We start from the raw sequence: 16,210 nt of genomic DNA, 5'->3' as shown, positions 1-16,210 counted from the left end.
ACACACCAGCATGACCTGTGAACAAATGATGAGACTACCAAATGGTGAGACTCTGTCTTATTCTCATAACGCCACGTTGCTCCTGTGGCCCACCAATAAGTTCCCTTGGGGACCCCTCTTGGTTCTCAGGAAAACTTCACCCTTTGTTTGAAAGTGCAGGAATGCTGCCATCAGGATACCCCTACCATAAAACTGCGAATGGGACAGTTTGCACCATAAATCCTAAACAGGACAGCTCAGACAATAAATCCCCAACAGGACAGACCAAAGAAATTCCAAAGAAGAGTCTCACCCTAGAATGTATAAAAACCTAAAGCCCCCAACCACACACACACACACACACACACACACACACACACACACACACACACACACACACACACACTTCCCACTCTTTGTTTCTCTGACCCTGCATGGTGTTACATAGAGTCCCTCTGCAGCCATGATTAAAGCCTGTTCTGGTCTGCTAAGATCTCTGCTTCTTTCTCTCCTTTTGTCTGCTTGATCTTTCCTAACACTCAGGACTCAGTTTCTTAACTCCAAAAACTGATCAATAAGGTCCAGCTCCAGTCAGAGAAAACAATGTTTTTCAAGCCTAGTGACATCTTCCTGTCCCATGTCTCTCTTCCTCTTTCTCTCCTTTTTTTTTTTTTTGGATCCTCATCCTCTGCCTCTTGGCCTACAAATGTTACAAGACCGTATCCAGACAGTCTTTGAAATTCTGCTCAGCCCCACTGCTCAAAAAGAAGAAGTACAAGTCAGATTTTTCTGACTTAGAGCAGAACAAAAAGGAGACATGAATGGAGCTTAGGAACTTTTCCCTGAAAAATGAAGAACAGCTGAAGCCAGGCCTAGGATCCAGCTGTAAGACAGCAGGATACCATCTTCAGTAAGGCAGGACCCATAAGGATATACAAGCTTTATGTCAGAATCAAGCCTCTTCAGACTTGGATGTGATTGATATGAAAGTATGAAGGCCTGACTGTGTCTTGCAGTCTGTGCTTGGAGCATTTTGTGTTTACCCCTCAGTAACCCATTCTCATAATAGTGAAGCAAATCTTACTGAGTCTTTACCTTTTTTCTCTTAAGTTGAAGCATCATTTTTACAGTTCTTTCTTTCATTATTTCTTTATTTTTTCTTTTTTCTTCCTTCCTTTCCCCCGTCTCTTTCTTTTTTCCTTCTTTTCTCCCTTCCTTCTTTCATTCATGCCAAACCAAAGATTACTGCCCCATAACCACAAAACAGGTTCTGAGTAGGAAAAGCCAGCCCCATGGCTAGCTCAAGGGTGATAGAAATGGAGGAAATTTTTTAGTAAGTTTTTTATTGTGAAAATACTGTACAGAGGGGTTACAGTTACATGAGCAAGGTAATGAGTACATTTCTTATCAAGCACTGTTGCCTCCTCCTTTGTTTTTCCCCTACCATCCCTTCCCTCCCACCTCCTCGACTACACCCCCCTCCCGCCCCGCCTAAATTGTAAAGTTCATTTTTCAACATAGTGTCTTGTACATCTCATTGTTACAATGGGTCAACCTGTATCCCTATTTAAACATTTTGTTTTTTCCCCTTCCCTTCCCAAATTAGACAGACATCAAATACAGTGAAAACAGGGGTCATACTGTAAGGGAGGGACATACAAAGCAACAAAAAAAAAATCACATGGTACATTATAAATACGTTAGAAACAGTAGCAAGAAAGAAAAAACCACTTGTGTCGGTATCTTGGGGTTCATTCGCTTAACTTCATCTTATCTGGTCATATGTACATAGATTTTGACCTTTTCTACTTGTCCCAGACATGTACTAGTTATTGCAAATAAGGGAAACCATGGGACCCATGTTTCTTTGGGCCTGGCTTACTTCACTTAATATAATTTTTTCCAAGTCTTTCCAAAAGATGTAGGAATTTTTTATAATCCCTCCTCCATGACAGCCATGACTCAGAACCTCCTGTCCAAATGGAGGCAGCCATTAAGAAACAACTTTGTTGTAGGAACATCTGTCTCTGTGGCTTCCATGTCAACTCACTGGCAGTGGGCTTCACCTTGAGGGTCACAGAGCTGTCCTACAGAAAGAGGATGGATAGTGGTGGACAGGGCTTCCACCCATGAGCAGTATCAAGGCATCCAGATATACAAATTCATAATTCCAGATGACAGGTACACTATTTTTAAAAATGTAAATGGGGAGGGGGATGGGAAGGTGGCTCAGTGGTAGAGCGCTTGCCTCTCATGCATGAGGCCCTGGGTTCAATGCCTCAACACCACATAAGCAGAAAAAGCCGGAAGTGGCACTATGGTTCAAGTGGTAGAGCACTAGCCTTGAGCTGAAGAGCTGAGGGATTGTGCCCAGACCCAGAGTTCAGGCCCCATGACTGGCCAAAAAAAAATGTAAATGGGCACTATGATTTTCACACTCATACTCTACTTCCTCAGTCTATAAACACCCATTGTGATGAGAATTTTATTCTGTGGCAAAAAGAATAAACTCGTGTCTCTGTGTGACAGCCTCATCTGTAGATATGATTTAATCTCTCTCTCTCTCTCTCTCTCTCTCTCTCTCGTGTTCTCATGTGTGTGTGTGTGTGTGTGTGTGTGTGTGTGTGTTGGTCCTTGTACTCAAGGCCTGAGTGTTGTCTTTAGCTTCTCTTGCTCAAGGCTAACACTCTAGCACTTGAGTCACATCTTCACTTCTGGCTCTTTGGTGGATAGTTGAAGTGGATTGGTGATGATGAGTCTCAAGGATTTTCTTGCCTGGGCTGGCTTCAAACTGTGATCCTCAGATCCTAGCCTCCTGAGTAGATGGGAGCCACTGGTATCTGGCCTATTTTTTTTAACTTTGACTTGTATAAATTTAAAAAGTATCTGAATAAGCAAGAGGCATTATTGCTGATTTGGGCACATCACTACTTAGTAACCTGTGTGATGGCCCTGGTTTGGTGGCCTTGGGCATTTCCTTTCCTTATCCGTCTGTTTCTTGCCTCCTTTCTCCTTCCGTAGCTTGGAATATATTCCTAACTACTTCTTCAGTGCCCTTTCATTCCTGTCCTCTTACAGCCTCAGGCTGCTCCTCCTTGCTCTTCCTACCTGTCTTACCTGAACCCAGACTCATCCTCCTCTCTCTGGGGCCCTGGCTAGCCTGTGCTTAGAGCCTGACAGCAGCATACAGATCACCATGCTGCTGTCCCTCCTGAGTGACCAGGCACTATAGGTGCAGGTGCTAGTGACCTCCTATATTTCTTCTGCCATGCAACAAGTAAGTCAAAACATGTCCTGTCGGTCACTATCTCCTCCCAGAGGCATGTGGGAATAGGAGTCTCCACGTCCATTTTATTCGCCACTTACTGCTATATTGACTGTGCCCCTGAGGTCTTATCATACCATACTTTCACAGTGATTCATTCCAAGATAAACTGTAAATGGACAGCATAGAAAAGACTGTCTCAGCTTCTTAGTTCAGCCATCCTGCTGTAAAAGTAGCCATTTGTGGTATTTAGTGAGTGGCAGGTATTTGCAAAACCCACGTTGGGCCATGTGTCCCACGAAAGCAGTTTTCCAACTTGTGGTGTACAGAGTTGCTTCAATTTCTCCAACAAATTAAAGCTTGATAGATCGGCATTTGGAAAAACATTAAAATAACCCAAGGACTTCCTGAAGGTAAGTTGTATTAGTGACTTGTTTTGTGGTATTTAAATTAGAAAACACTTCCTGCTTAAGCAGTTCTCCTGTCTCAGTCTCTCAGGTGGATGGGATTGTAGGTGTTTTCACCATCTCCAGTGGTCCTAGCTCAGATCAGTGTATAGACCAGGCTTGTACCTGTTCCCCTATATGTTGCTCTTAATTCAAGTATTTTATCTAGGGTAGCAGAATGGAAACCTCCATGTCTCCATGGGGCCTGTATTCTGAGTGCAGGAAAGGTGTCCACAAACACTCAGGATCCTTTTCAATGTGGAAAATGTTCTTCTTGGTGCTGAGTCCATACGGTACATCAAAGAACCTTCCAGAACTCCTTCTGTCAAGAGCCATCGTAGTGTCAGATCAGAGGTTTTCAGGTATGTGGTCCCTGTTAGCTGAAAATTGTTTGCCCAAGCCCAAGGCTTTGGAAAAGAATGAAAGATGGTCCCTTGGGGGAAGTCAGACTTCAGTGTCATGTCCACAGAAACAAATTCAGGTCTTTAACACAGGGGGATCTGATGCAGAGATTTCATTACAAAGGTGATGAAAAGGCTGTGAGCCAATCAGGAAAGAAATGTATGTGAAAAAAAAATATTTGAGGAAGCCATGGTCAGGGTGGGAGGGAGGAGGAAAGGAAAACCATAGTCCTCTGCCTGAGACTGGGGCCTTGGGTGCTGTGGTCTTCCCTACCCTCCCCAGTCCTGCTCACATCAGCCCTGCTGGAGGTCCCGGGAGAGGATGGAGAAGTGCTTCCCTATAAGTATGCCCCCTCGCGCCAGACCTACCAGATTTCAGGGCCTAGAAGTATAGCTGCATCTAGAATCACAGAGTGTTGGCTGGATTTGAGCCTGGAAGGCCAGCCCTCTCCTGGCCTTTGATTTGGATTGAATACACAGGAGACCTCAGCCCCTGTCCTCCATCCTGCCCTCAGGTGACCTTTATTCTTCCCATCAATTTTTAGTCCCATTTGGGATTTTTCTTTTTTTGTTCCTTTGTTTGAAGCTGCCTCAAAGGTCTGCTGGGGAAGAACCAAGGCCTTGCAGAGAGAAAGGTGGCTGGTTTTGTCAGGATGAACCTGAAGGGACCATACATGGAATTTTCAGCCTGGCTGCTTCATGGCAGCCATGGTTGTAGTGATCCTTAACATAGGATCTTCTCACATATCCAGGAAGTGGGCTGCCCAGAAGCCAGATGACCCAGCCCACCCGTGCTCCCACTCAAGGCCTGTATGTTCCCATGAGAGTCACCAGGAGAGGTAAGGAGAAGGCCATCTATAACATGGTTTGGGGTGGGTCTACCTGGAAGGAAATGTTCCAACACATGTGTACAGGAATTGCTAACAGATATTAGCATGGAGTAAAGTGCAGGTGAGATGCAGTTATTCAGATAGTGTGCTTTGAAAGCTCTCAGAATAGGCTACATAGTTATGGCAGGAAGAGGACATTTGTCTGCCTCCAATATTTCAAGTTTTGCACCTCTGGGTTCAGTCAACTATAGATAAGAAACTTTCATACACACATACACACACACACACACACACACACACACACACAAACAGAAAAAAATACTTGTACTGCACTGTATGTGCCCAGACTTTTTTCTTATCATTGTCCCTAACCAATACAGTATAACAGCTATTTACATAGCATTAGCAGTGCATTAGGTTTTCTAAGTAATAAAATTGATGATTTAAAGTACACATGGTATGTATGTGTAAATTATAGAGAAATACTATATCGTTTTATGTCAAAAAACTTGGACGTGTGTGGATTTCGATATCAGAAGTGACCCTAGAAACAGACACTTTGGACACTGAGGAAAAAATATATCTATAATCCCCAGCTCACGGACATCTACATGCATAAAGAGATGTGGGCATACAGACGTATGTAAGTACACATTCATATACCCTTGTAGATAGGTGGAATAACCTGTGGTAGAATTCAAGACACTTTTGAATAGAAAGAAACAAATGGATACAGTGAGATATGAGGCATGGATAGTATGCTTGGAATAAGGAATCAGGTTAAAGGGCAGGAAATCCCCACAGGGCAGTACAGGCCCCAAGCATCCAAGCCCTTTTCTATTGGGAAAGAGAAAACATCTCAAGGCAAGACCTAGAGACTAGAATAAAGGTTGCTCTAAGTCCTTTTTGATGCAACCTGGAGGAACTCATCCCCCAGGAAATTCTTGTGAGTTCTAAGAGGGTATCAGGGCTCAAATGAAGTCTATGTGTCCTAGGGACATCCATATCACCTGGAAAAAGAACGGGCATATCCTAGAGATGTGCATGTCCATGCAGGCCTCTGGTCTGCCTGATGGGCTCAGCTGGCTGGACCACACACAAGCCTACACATGTCACACACAAAACTTGTATATATATACTACACACACTAGAACACATTATACCTGATACATTATACCTGATACATGTGTGCATATTCACACTCATACTTTGGGGTATATTATACCATTCAGGAAATTACCATGTGCTATTGCTCTGTCCTCTTCTCAGCCAGAACATAACCAAAGTGTGGTTCACCATGATGAGACATGATAAGTGTATCTCATTTAGGAGGAGAGTGAAAACTCTAAAAGCATATTTGCATGTGGCACTTCAGGTTTGAGACTGACTTTCCACTGAGAAACACAAGCATTTGTTTTCTTTGGCTCCGCCAGTACATAATACATACCCAGACACACATTACACATATGCATACTATACATGCAATACACATGCATGTGTGCACACACCAAACATGCCTGCAAGGAACTACAGGTACATATACTTGTAAGTAGCATAGCACATACATACATGTACAGCCCACCCGTATACATCAGACATGTCTGACACATATCTGCACATGTCACACACCTTTACTTTGTGTCTATGATATATATGCTTACAAATACCACAAGCATGCATAGTTGTACATATAGCACATACATACATACTTGTCCACACCAAACATGAATGCCAACATAAACACCACACACATACCTGCACGTACATCACATACATCCCTGTATATACCATGCATAATATCCGTATATACTAACATACATGCATATATCACATGCTTGCATATATCACGTATGCATACCAGCATCCTATGCTTACACAAGACACTGGCATGCAGGCCTATACACATGCCAAGCACACATGTACTGACATAAGGATGCACACATTTGCATATTTGCACAGTTCTTGATGTACATGCACATCACACATTACTCATGGGCATACACACTGACTGGCTGTTACCTTCAGGTAATAGCAGCCAAGTCTCTCACCTTTCCACATGGGAACTCGTGTTTGTTATTAAGACAGCTAGACCCTGGGCCCAGTAGGAGTTCCTTACTTGCTCTATTTCCCATGTGGTCTCTTGCTGTGCTTACTTACGTTTGCATGGTTCTTAGCTCTCAGGAATTCAAAACCAGCTGTTCAATCTATAACTGCAATTCTGCAATGGTCCAATGGGTGACTGACAGCTGACTGCCCTGCAGATAAGACCCTCACTCTGTCACTGGTGCGATGTCAGCCAGGCTACTCTCTGTCACCCTCCCTAAGTAGGCATCAGAGACTTAGGATTACAATATTCACAGCAGCACTGTTTTAGATTTCTATAGGAGACTGATTAGGGTCTTTATGCCCTGAAGCCTGTGAATGGCTTTTTAGATGTGTTTAAGTTCAAGTCCTTGAGATGGGAAATTTGTCCTGGATAGCCTAAGGGGGCAGTAAGTATAATCACAAGGGTCTTTATGAAAGAAAGGTGAGTGGCAGTGAGGAGATGCTATCCTGCTGCTGGAGCAGAGAAGGGGCACTTTTCTTTTACCCTCTAAGGTCCTGCTTGTGGGCACTGTCAACAAAACTAACAAAAGACAGATTAAAGAGGAAGGCAGGCAGATTCTAATATTTGCATGTGTTGGTGATTCACAGAAAAGAAAGGGAAATCCAGAGAAACTAAAGTTAGAGTCGAGCTGACTTACTACTTTAACAAAGGGTGATAAATTGTAGAGAAGTTCTAGACAAGCATAAGGCTGATGGTAAAGTGTGTGAAGTGACTAGGAAATATGATGGATGAGGGTGGTTTTGCACAAATTCTTGAAGGAGCTATCTCCAGTCATCCTGATGTAGGAATAGGAAAATTGATGTATGCTTTTTTTCTAAATGATCAGCACAGCAACCTTGATTATTATTTTCTGTAGGAGATTTTTGGCAGGACATGAAGCATATTGGGAGTAATAGCCAAGTCATTGAGAATAGTAAGCAGGCCAACTGATAGTGACCCATGCCTGTGTATAGAGGCTAAAAACACAAAGAATCACAGTTTGAAGCTAGCCCAGGAAGAAAAGTCCATGCAATTCCATCTCCAACTAACCAGCAAAGATCTAGGCTGAAGGTGTGGCTCAAGTGGTAGAGTGACAACCATGAACAAGATAGTTGAACAAGCACAAGACCCTGAACTCAAACTCTAGTACCAGAAAAAAAATTCAAAAAGAAATGTAAAGGGAAGGGAAGGAGGGAAGGAAGGAGAATAGAAAGAAAGAGGGATAGAAAGAGAGAAAGAAAAAGAAAGAAAGAGAGAAAGAAAGAAAGAAAGAAAGGAAGGAAGGAAGGAAGGAAGGAAGGAAGGAAGGAAAAAGAAAGAAAGAAAGAATGGAAGGAGGAAGGAAGGGAGAAATAAGAGAGAATGAATGAAAGTGAGCACAACAAAGAGCAAGAGAGAGAGAATAAAATATGGAATAAAAATATGCTTTCATAGGTGAAAGTGGATTGCTTCTGAAAGAGGCTGAGAATGACTAGTTCATTCACTCTAGCACAGGCTTTCATTGAAATTTAGTAGCTTAGGGTGTCAAGTCCCTCCACAGACCAGCCTTTTGGGAATAATTGATATGAAAATTGGAAAGACTTATAACATGTCTCAGTAATCACTCTGCATATGTGATTATCCATGACCATCTAAAACAACCTGGGAGAAAGTTAAAAATAGAATGAGATTATAATGACATGGTAACAGGCAGAAAGTATCTCTATTCAGAAAAGCCCACATTTACCTGATTCAGGTAAAACCTGTAATTCCTAAGAGCCAGATGTGAGTTACACAATGATGACCAACATCCCAAGGCAAAGTTAATCTTGAGGAAGATCTGGCAGCACTAGGCCTTTCTTATGAGTCCTCATCAAGCCTCTGCCCTGTGCATAACTATATAACTTTCAGCATGTAGGCTAGCAGCAAATTTATGCTGTCAGCACAAACACTCTGTACAAAAGATTTTTGTATTTTAGGTTCCATTTGCAGATTCCTGTGGTTCATGTCTATGTGCTACCTATAACTTTCATAAAGGAAACTTACGTTTTGCTTTTAGGCAGAAAGGAGGAAGGCAGAAGGTTCTTTATCTGCTGACTTTCACTTGGCTTTAGTTTCCAGTAATCCTTATGTCAAGGCAGCCATCAAGGCATAGTGTATTCAGATCCAATTCTGTGGCTGTGAAGATGGAGGAAAGAGCCAAGGGCCAAGAAATACATGCAGCTTGAAGAAGTAGAACAGGAAAATTAAGGAATTCTTCTCTCCTGACTCCCAGGAGGCACAAAGATGTACACTGGGTTTCAGGTAGCCCTTTGCCAAGGTCTGATCTCCACAACGGTGAGATAAATCATTTTATAGTGGTACCTGAGGCCACTGAATTTATTTTTTAGAGTTGCCCTAGGAAAGCAATTCTGTTTCCTAAGTCCTGCTCTTGAATCCACAGGGGCATCTGGGCCCCTTTAGAGAGATAAAGTCTAGGATACAATTGGTGAGCGTCAAGGTACAAAATCTGGTGCAAAGGGTCACTGGCGCCAGAGACAGTCAAACTCTAGCGTGTATCTGAATCACCTTGAGGACTTGGCATGAGTGTGCCTGCATGCTGCCTTCATCCCCGGTCCCTAGTGGACTCCCTGTGGAATTGTGTAGACTACCTGCAGACCCAGTACTTTAGGAGGGCTCAGATCCCTGTTTGCCAAAGAATGGGTAAGAGTTAAGGATGGGAGTATTTCTTAGAAGCACAATAGTGAGAGGTAAGATGGGAACATAGCAGGAATCTAGCCTGTGAGGGAACATCCTTGGGAGGGGCCAGGTCAGTGCCAGGTCAGAAGCTCTGCACAATGCTACCCACCTATCATCCCTATTCTAGAAGCTAAGGAAGGCGGTTTGCTTGAACACAGGAGATCAGGACTAGCATGGCAACATGCTGATTCCCTGTCTCAAAAGAACAAAGCAGGGCTGAGAAGGTGGCTCAGTTGTAGAGCGCTTGCCTCGCATGCATGAGGCCCTGGGTTCCATTCCTCAGCACCACGTGAGCAGAAAAAGCCAGAAGTGGCACTGTGGCTCAAGTGGTAGAGTGTTAGCCTTGAGCTGAAGAGCTAAGGGACAGTGCCCAGGCCCAGAGTTCAAGCCCCACAACCGACAAAAAAAAAGAACAAAGCAATTAGAAGGCAGATACAGGTTACACAAAGATGACCAACATTCCAGAGCAAAGTTAAACCTGAGGAAGATCCAGCTGTGTACTAAGACTCTGTCCCTAGGACCTGTTTAAGGCATGCACTCAGTAATGTCATCTGTTTTTCCAAAGTTACAAAAATAGCCACAGGCACTGGGCCTGCAAAATGGGGAAGTCAATGGGAACAGAGTACAAGCAAGCAGAGACAATGTCAGACTGCAGACATACTGCTGCTTGAAGTCCCATCTCAAGGTTACTCCTATTGTGCTCTGTCTACCTGTATAACCTTCAGGAAGGCAGTCTGAACCCACCTCAAGTTATGTGGTGACCCCTTATGTGTTTGTAAGGACTCTCCAACACACCATTATACCATGTGCATTCAAACTGAGGTGTATGGTGGAGCTCTGCCTTGTATGGTATGGAGCAAGCTTGTTGCACTGGCACCTATATGGAAAGCTTCCACTAGAAGTTGATCCCCTGGGGCCATGTAACAGCTGGGGTATGGTAGAGAGGAGGTGTGTCCTCTCCACATTGGATCTGGACCCTGTGGCACTCTGGCTTCTGTCTGAGGTGATCCAGGATGATCCAAGATGCATGGCCCCATGCGGGGGTATATAAAGAGTGCTCTCTCTGACAGTGCCAAGGTCTGTTCTGTCTGACCAGCTTGCTGTCCTGTCATTTACTTGGCCCCCAGAAAACAAAGCAAGAGCACAGAGAAAAGGTTATGTTGGTCGTGTAAGTGACCACTATAACAGTAGTCAAAGCAGCTTTCTGGCTGTTGGGGGCCCCTCTCCCTAACAAGGCCCACTGTCCCATCTGTGCTAAGGTAATTGCAGTGTTTCTTAGCTGTGAGGTCCCTTTTGGGCTTCAGGACCTCAGGAAGCTGGTGTAAATGTGAGTTGTGACCAGTATCCTAAGACAGAGAACTATTCTTTGGTCTGTACTGCATGCTTCTGTGCACAGGGCAGGTGTATGTCCTTGATTCCTGCCTCCTCATCTCTGTGTACATGCCTGAGAAGGACTCACCAGGGCCCAAAGTAACTTCTTTAGTCTCTGTAGCTTCCACAAAATTCACACTGTGGTGCCCATTCTCATCACCACCAGCAGTATCCAAAAGATGCAGCTGATCTAACCCCCAGCCCATACTTGTGGTCCAGAGTTTGGGGTGTAGCCACACTGAAGGTGGAAATAGTTGTATCTATCTTTAAAAAGAGAGCGAGAGAGAGAGAAAGCTCAGAAGTGATTTACTTTTATTTTATTTACTTTTCTTTAAGCCCATCATGAAATTTCCTAGTGATTTCTGAGGTGCTGTTCAAAATCTTAAGGGATATGGCCTAGTTGGCTTGGTATATGCAAAGCATGCCTCACTGGGGCAGTTAGAGGAGCACGGACTGCCCTGCCACAAGGTGGGTAATGTTCTGAGAGTTCAAGTGTCCTCTATGGCTTCCAGCTTATGCATCTCTATTAGGACACCACCTGCAGGAAGTTGGGAGTCAGCTCAGCTATCTTGGACTCATCCTTGTCAGAGATGATAGGCACCTTCTTCTGCGTTTCAGCCCTCTCTGCTTCCTGCTGGGCCACCTGTTTGTTTTCTACTGTTTCTGTAAACTCCTTCCTAAAGTCAGATGAGTCAGGGACGGGTCATCCTGGATGATCCCAAAGGTCATCACTTACCTACCTGGAGAACTGTGCTCTCTGGGTGATAGGTTCTCTAGCAACAAAGTGAGCCACCACAGACTTGAGGATCTCCTGGTGAAGGACAGCAGCACACTCATTGTATTTCTTTCCCAGCTACTGTAGATGTGAGGAAGCCAGTTCACAACAGACCAGAAGAGAATGCACAGTGTGATGTTGACATTCTATACATTTTTGCTACCAGTAATGACTGGCCCATTAGATGGCCCAGAGTGGCAGTTAATGGTAGTATCTGTACCCAATGGATGAGAAAGTGAGATCCTTTGCCTACCACAATGTCCTAAACTCTATGCCCAGCATTCACATTATATGAAGCAGAGTTCATCATGTATCTCTGTGATGCTAAAGACCAAGCCAATGGACTTCAACCCATTGACAGCCTGTTTCTTCCACTGGACCCATTCACACTCTGAATTTCACATGAATCCCCTAGTGTGTGTAGTCTGTTTCTATCTTCTAACTAAAACTTCAATGTGACATCTGCCTCCATTTTACATGGCTATTAAACATCCTGTTCCAACAACACCAAAGGCCATTATACTGGTTGTGGCATTGGGAGGATGGAAGATGGCCACTGGCAGCCCTCCTCATTTAGTATTTACTGTGGCAGATGGGCTATCCCAAACTTTTATCCCATCTATAAGTTAACCTTGTCCTCAGATCTTGTTGCCTGCATCCTCTTCAGGGGTTACATTTATCTATAACCCACCAGAGAAGCCACCTATTATACAGCCATTGTCTCTCCTAGCACCTGCCATTGGCCTCAGCACTTCAGCTGTGAACATGGTCACACTATTTTTGCCAAGATAACAGGCTGTTGTTCTTATGTGAGGAGTTTGGACCTGAGTTTCTGTGTCTTTAAGACTACACCGACATGTCCTAAGTATGGGCCCTCTGAAGTTATCCCATTTGACCACCACTAGTCCACCAGAGCCTGGCACAAGTCAGAGTCAGGATAAACCAGGAGTTTTGGGCCCTTTCTCAGAAGCCCTAGTACCTAGCTATTGTGACAGCTCTCACTGTTCCCTTTTCTTTTCTGAACTTTAATGCCTCTCTACTTCATCTGCATAAACAGAAAAGTTCAAAAGCTATGTACATATGACCACATAAGATGATATTAAGTGAAATGAACCTCAAGATAGGGACACAACTTGTTTTTTCTTGCTTGCTATTGTTTGGAACATATCTAAAATGTGATTTTTTTTGTTTCTCTTGTATGTTCTTCCCCCACGGTATAACCCCTGTTTTTACTGTATTTGACGTTGGTGCCCTGCATCTTGTATATACATTTTCCTAATTTGGGGAAGGGAAGGGAAATAACAAAATGCTGAAACAAGGATACAGGTTGACCTATTTTAACAAAGTCATGTACAAGGCACTATGTTGAAAATGAACTTTACAACTTGGGAGGGGAGGGGGGACTTGGGGAGGCAAGGAGGAAAAGGATGGTAGGGGGAAAACAAAGGAGGAAGTAACAATGCTCAACAGGAAATGTACTCATTACCTTACTCATAACTGTAACCTCTCTGTATACTATTTTTTACAATAAAAAACAAAAATCTGCATAATCTAGATGAGAACTACAGCTATGATTAGAGATGGCTTCATTTCCTGATAAGACACATACCAAAGACACAGTTACCAAAACTGGCCTACAACTCCTAGACTCAAGCAATTTCCTGCCTCAATATCCAGAGTAGTTGACTCTATAAACAAAAGGCCCTGCACCAGCTGGAATTATTCTTTGATATACTTTCAAAACTAGGACAACAAAGACTGGCTCAAAGCAGTTACTGAATAGTTTAGAGTTAAATCAATAAAGTGATCACCAGGTGAGCATAGGTGTCAGGGCAGCCAGGAGCAATGAGTCACAATTGAAGAGGTAGTGAGCTCCCCAGGATGGCTGGAGATGCTGACTTCCTCACTGTCCACAGATGCAACTCTAAAACCCCAAATGCTCCATCTACCCTATGGGGGTCTTTTTCCCTCAGAACTTCTTTCAAAGACATTGGTAAGCATGGCTCCACAGTAGTTTTCTCTGCATGACTCAAAGTTGGGTGAGCTGAGTCTGTGGTAAGTACTGCCCCTTGGGACAGGAAGCAAGAGTCAGTGTGACAAAAGAACTACTGGGATGTGCATGGACTGGATTTTCTTACACCTTGAGGACAATCTCTTCCTGCCTTTCATCAGTTTCTTTGAAAGGAAAAAAGTCACTGTAGAAAGAGCAAGATGACTGTATGGGAGTTTATTTTGTAGTACTGGGGTTTGGACTCAGGGCCTTATGCTTGCTAGGCAGGCACTTTACCATTTGAGCCACATACTTCCAACTTATTGTTTAAGTTATTTTTCAGATAGGGTCCTTGGTATTTGCTGAACCATGTTCCTTCTACTTATGCTTCCCTTTGTATCTGGGATGACAGGCATTCACCAGTGGGCTCACTTTATGTGTTGAGATAGGGATTCCCAAATGTAATAAATGACTTAGAATCTAACTATAAACCTCTCATTCTCTCCAGCCAAGCAGCTGGAATCACAGCCGTGAGCCACTGATCCTTGACTTGAGAGTTAGAGTTAGTTTTTATATGTCTGCTCTTAGAAGGGTTATATGGACTAGTTAAAGGCTTAATAGAAGATGCTAGCTGTTCCATGGTAGACATTTTTCATATTACAGTCAGGCACTTGAAACTCTAACACTGCCTTATAGATAAAAACCATGGTGGCCTTGGGGGTGAAGCCAGTACTCAGGTACTATGGTCCATGACTGTTCCAGGTGCAACTTAGGCACAACTTGTCAGAGATAGCAGCTCAGGTGTGCTGCACAAACCAAAGGGAAGAACCTTGGAGGGGAACCCAAGCTCACACACTGGGGCTTAGCATGCAGATCCTGGTATGTCCACGGAAGCAGGAAGCCCATGCCTCTAGCAAAGCAGGACCACCCGACAGGGGATTCAAGGCCATTTCCCCTTCCCTGTGAGAAATCTGGGGGCACGACCAACAAGAGAGAAACGGGGAGGAGCAGCATACTGAGGTCTAAGGACAATAGTAAAAAGCGATCCTACAACTCCACAGTTAGTGATTTCCTCCCATTCTCCTGGAACTGGCTCCCCTTGTTTATATCCAAGTAAACCAGGCCGAGCCCATCAGACTCCCCTGCAGCCGAGGCCAGTTTCTGCCCTCTCTGGTGGGCCTAGAGTTTTCCTACGTTTCTCCTCTGCCTGGAAAGCTGTGGCCTATTTGCCCTGGATGCCAGGCAGCAGTCACCTCCCCCCCGGGGTGGGGGAGGAGAGCATGGGTCATCCCCTTGGGCCGGGGGAAGGGACATCAGTCACAGGAAATTAACTTTCTCCCATAAAGACTGGGGTGTCCGCCATGCCCCTGGGCGAGTGAGCAGGGCTCATGATGCTCCGCACAGGGGAGTGTGGGCTGCGGGAGGTGGCCGGTGTCCCCTGATTTGTCAGAGGCACTGTGGGGGGCGGAACCTAAGAGGAAGTGGGGAGGAGGTGTCCCCTGATTTGTCAGAGGCACTGTGGGGGGCGGAACCTAAGAGGAAGTGGGGGGGGGACGTGTCCCCTGATTTGCCAGAGACACTGTGGGGGGCGGAACCTAAGAGGAAATGTGGGGGGAGGTGTCCCCTGATTTGCCAGAGGCACTGTGGGGGGCGGAACCTAAGAGGAAGTGTGTTGGGGGGGGGAAGGTGTCCCCTGATTTGCCAGAGGCACCGTGGGGGGCGGAACCTAAGAGGAAGTGGGGGGGGGGAGGGAATGAGCCTGCCATAAAGTGACAGAGCGGGGCGGGTGTAACTTGAGGCGCATGGCACACATAGCATCGCGAGACCTTGCGGGCCGTGACTTGGCATGCGGAGCATCGCGAGACCTAGCAGCATGGCTTGGCACGCCACGTACTTGCAAACGTGGCGACGTGGGACCCGCGGGAGCCGGTGTTGGCCTGGCAGCGGGGCCACTGAAGTAAGTTTTCACCCATTCTCTCCAGTGTGTTGAGACCCGATTCCTGAAACCGCCGGTGTGTCCTGACCTAGCCACAGTTTCCCTCGCTTACGTTGAAAGGGTTTCTAGAACCTTCCGTCACGACCTTTCCCCCTGTGTTTTGACACGCCTCCCGTCAGCCTGTCCTTAACCCAGGCCAGGCACAGCAGCCATGGGGACCTTGACCTGAGTGCGGGTGTGTGGTCTTGGGGCTTGAATTCAGGACCTGGGTGCTCTCCCCGCGGGGTGTTGGTTCGAGGCCAGCACTCTACCCCTGGAGCCACAGCTCCAGCTCCGGCTCTTGGCTGGTTAGTTGGAGATAAGAGTCCCAGGGACTTTTCTGCCCTGAGAGGCTTTAAACCTCAGTCCTCAGC

General features: G+C 45.1%; 1 pseudogene; it reads right to left on the bottom strand.

Annotated features, from left to right (window-relative positions):
* Nucleotides 1-11,622: 11,622 nt before the first annotated feature.
* Nucleotides 11,623-15,834, bottom strand: LOC122113718 (annotated as a pseudogene).
* Between the last annotated feature and the right edge of the window lie 376 nt (nucleotides 15,835-16,210).

This window comes from Dipodomys spectabilis, unplaced genomic scaffold (genome assembly GCF_019054845.1).
Source record: "Dipodomys spectabilis isolate Male_0828 unplaced genomic scaffold, ASM1905484v1 ptg000098l, whole genome shotgun sequence".
NCBI classification, from domain to species: Eukaryota; Metazoa; Chordata; class Mammalia; order Rodentia; family Heteromyidae; genus Dipodomys; species Dipodomys spectabilis.
This window is presented reverse-complemented; position numbering and strand designations above follow the sequence as displayed.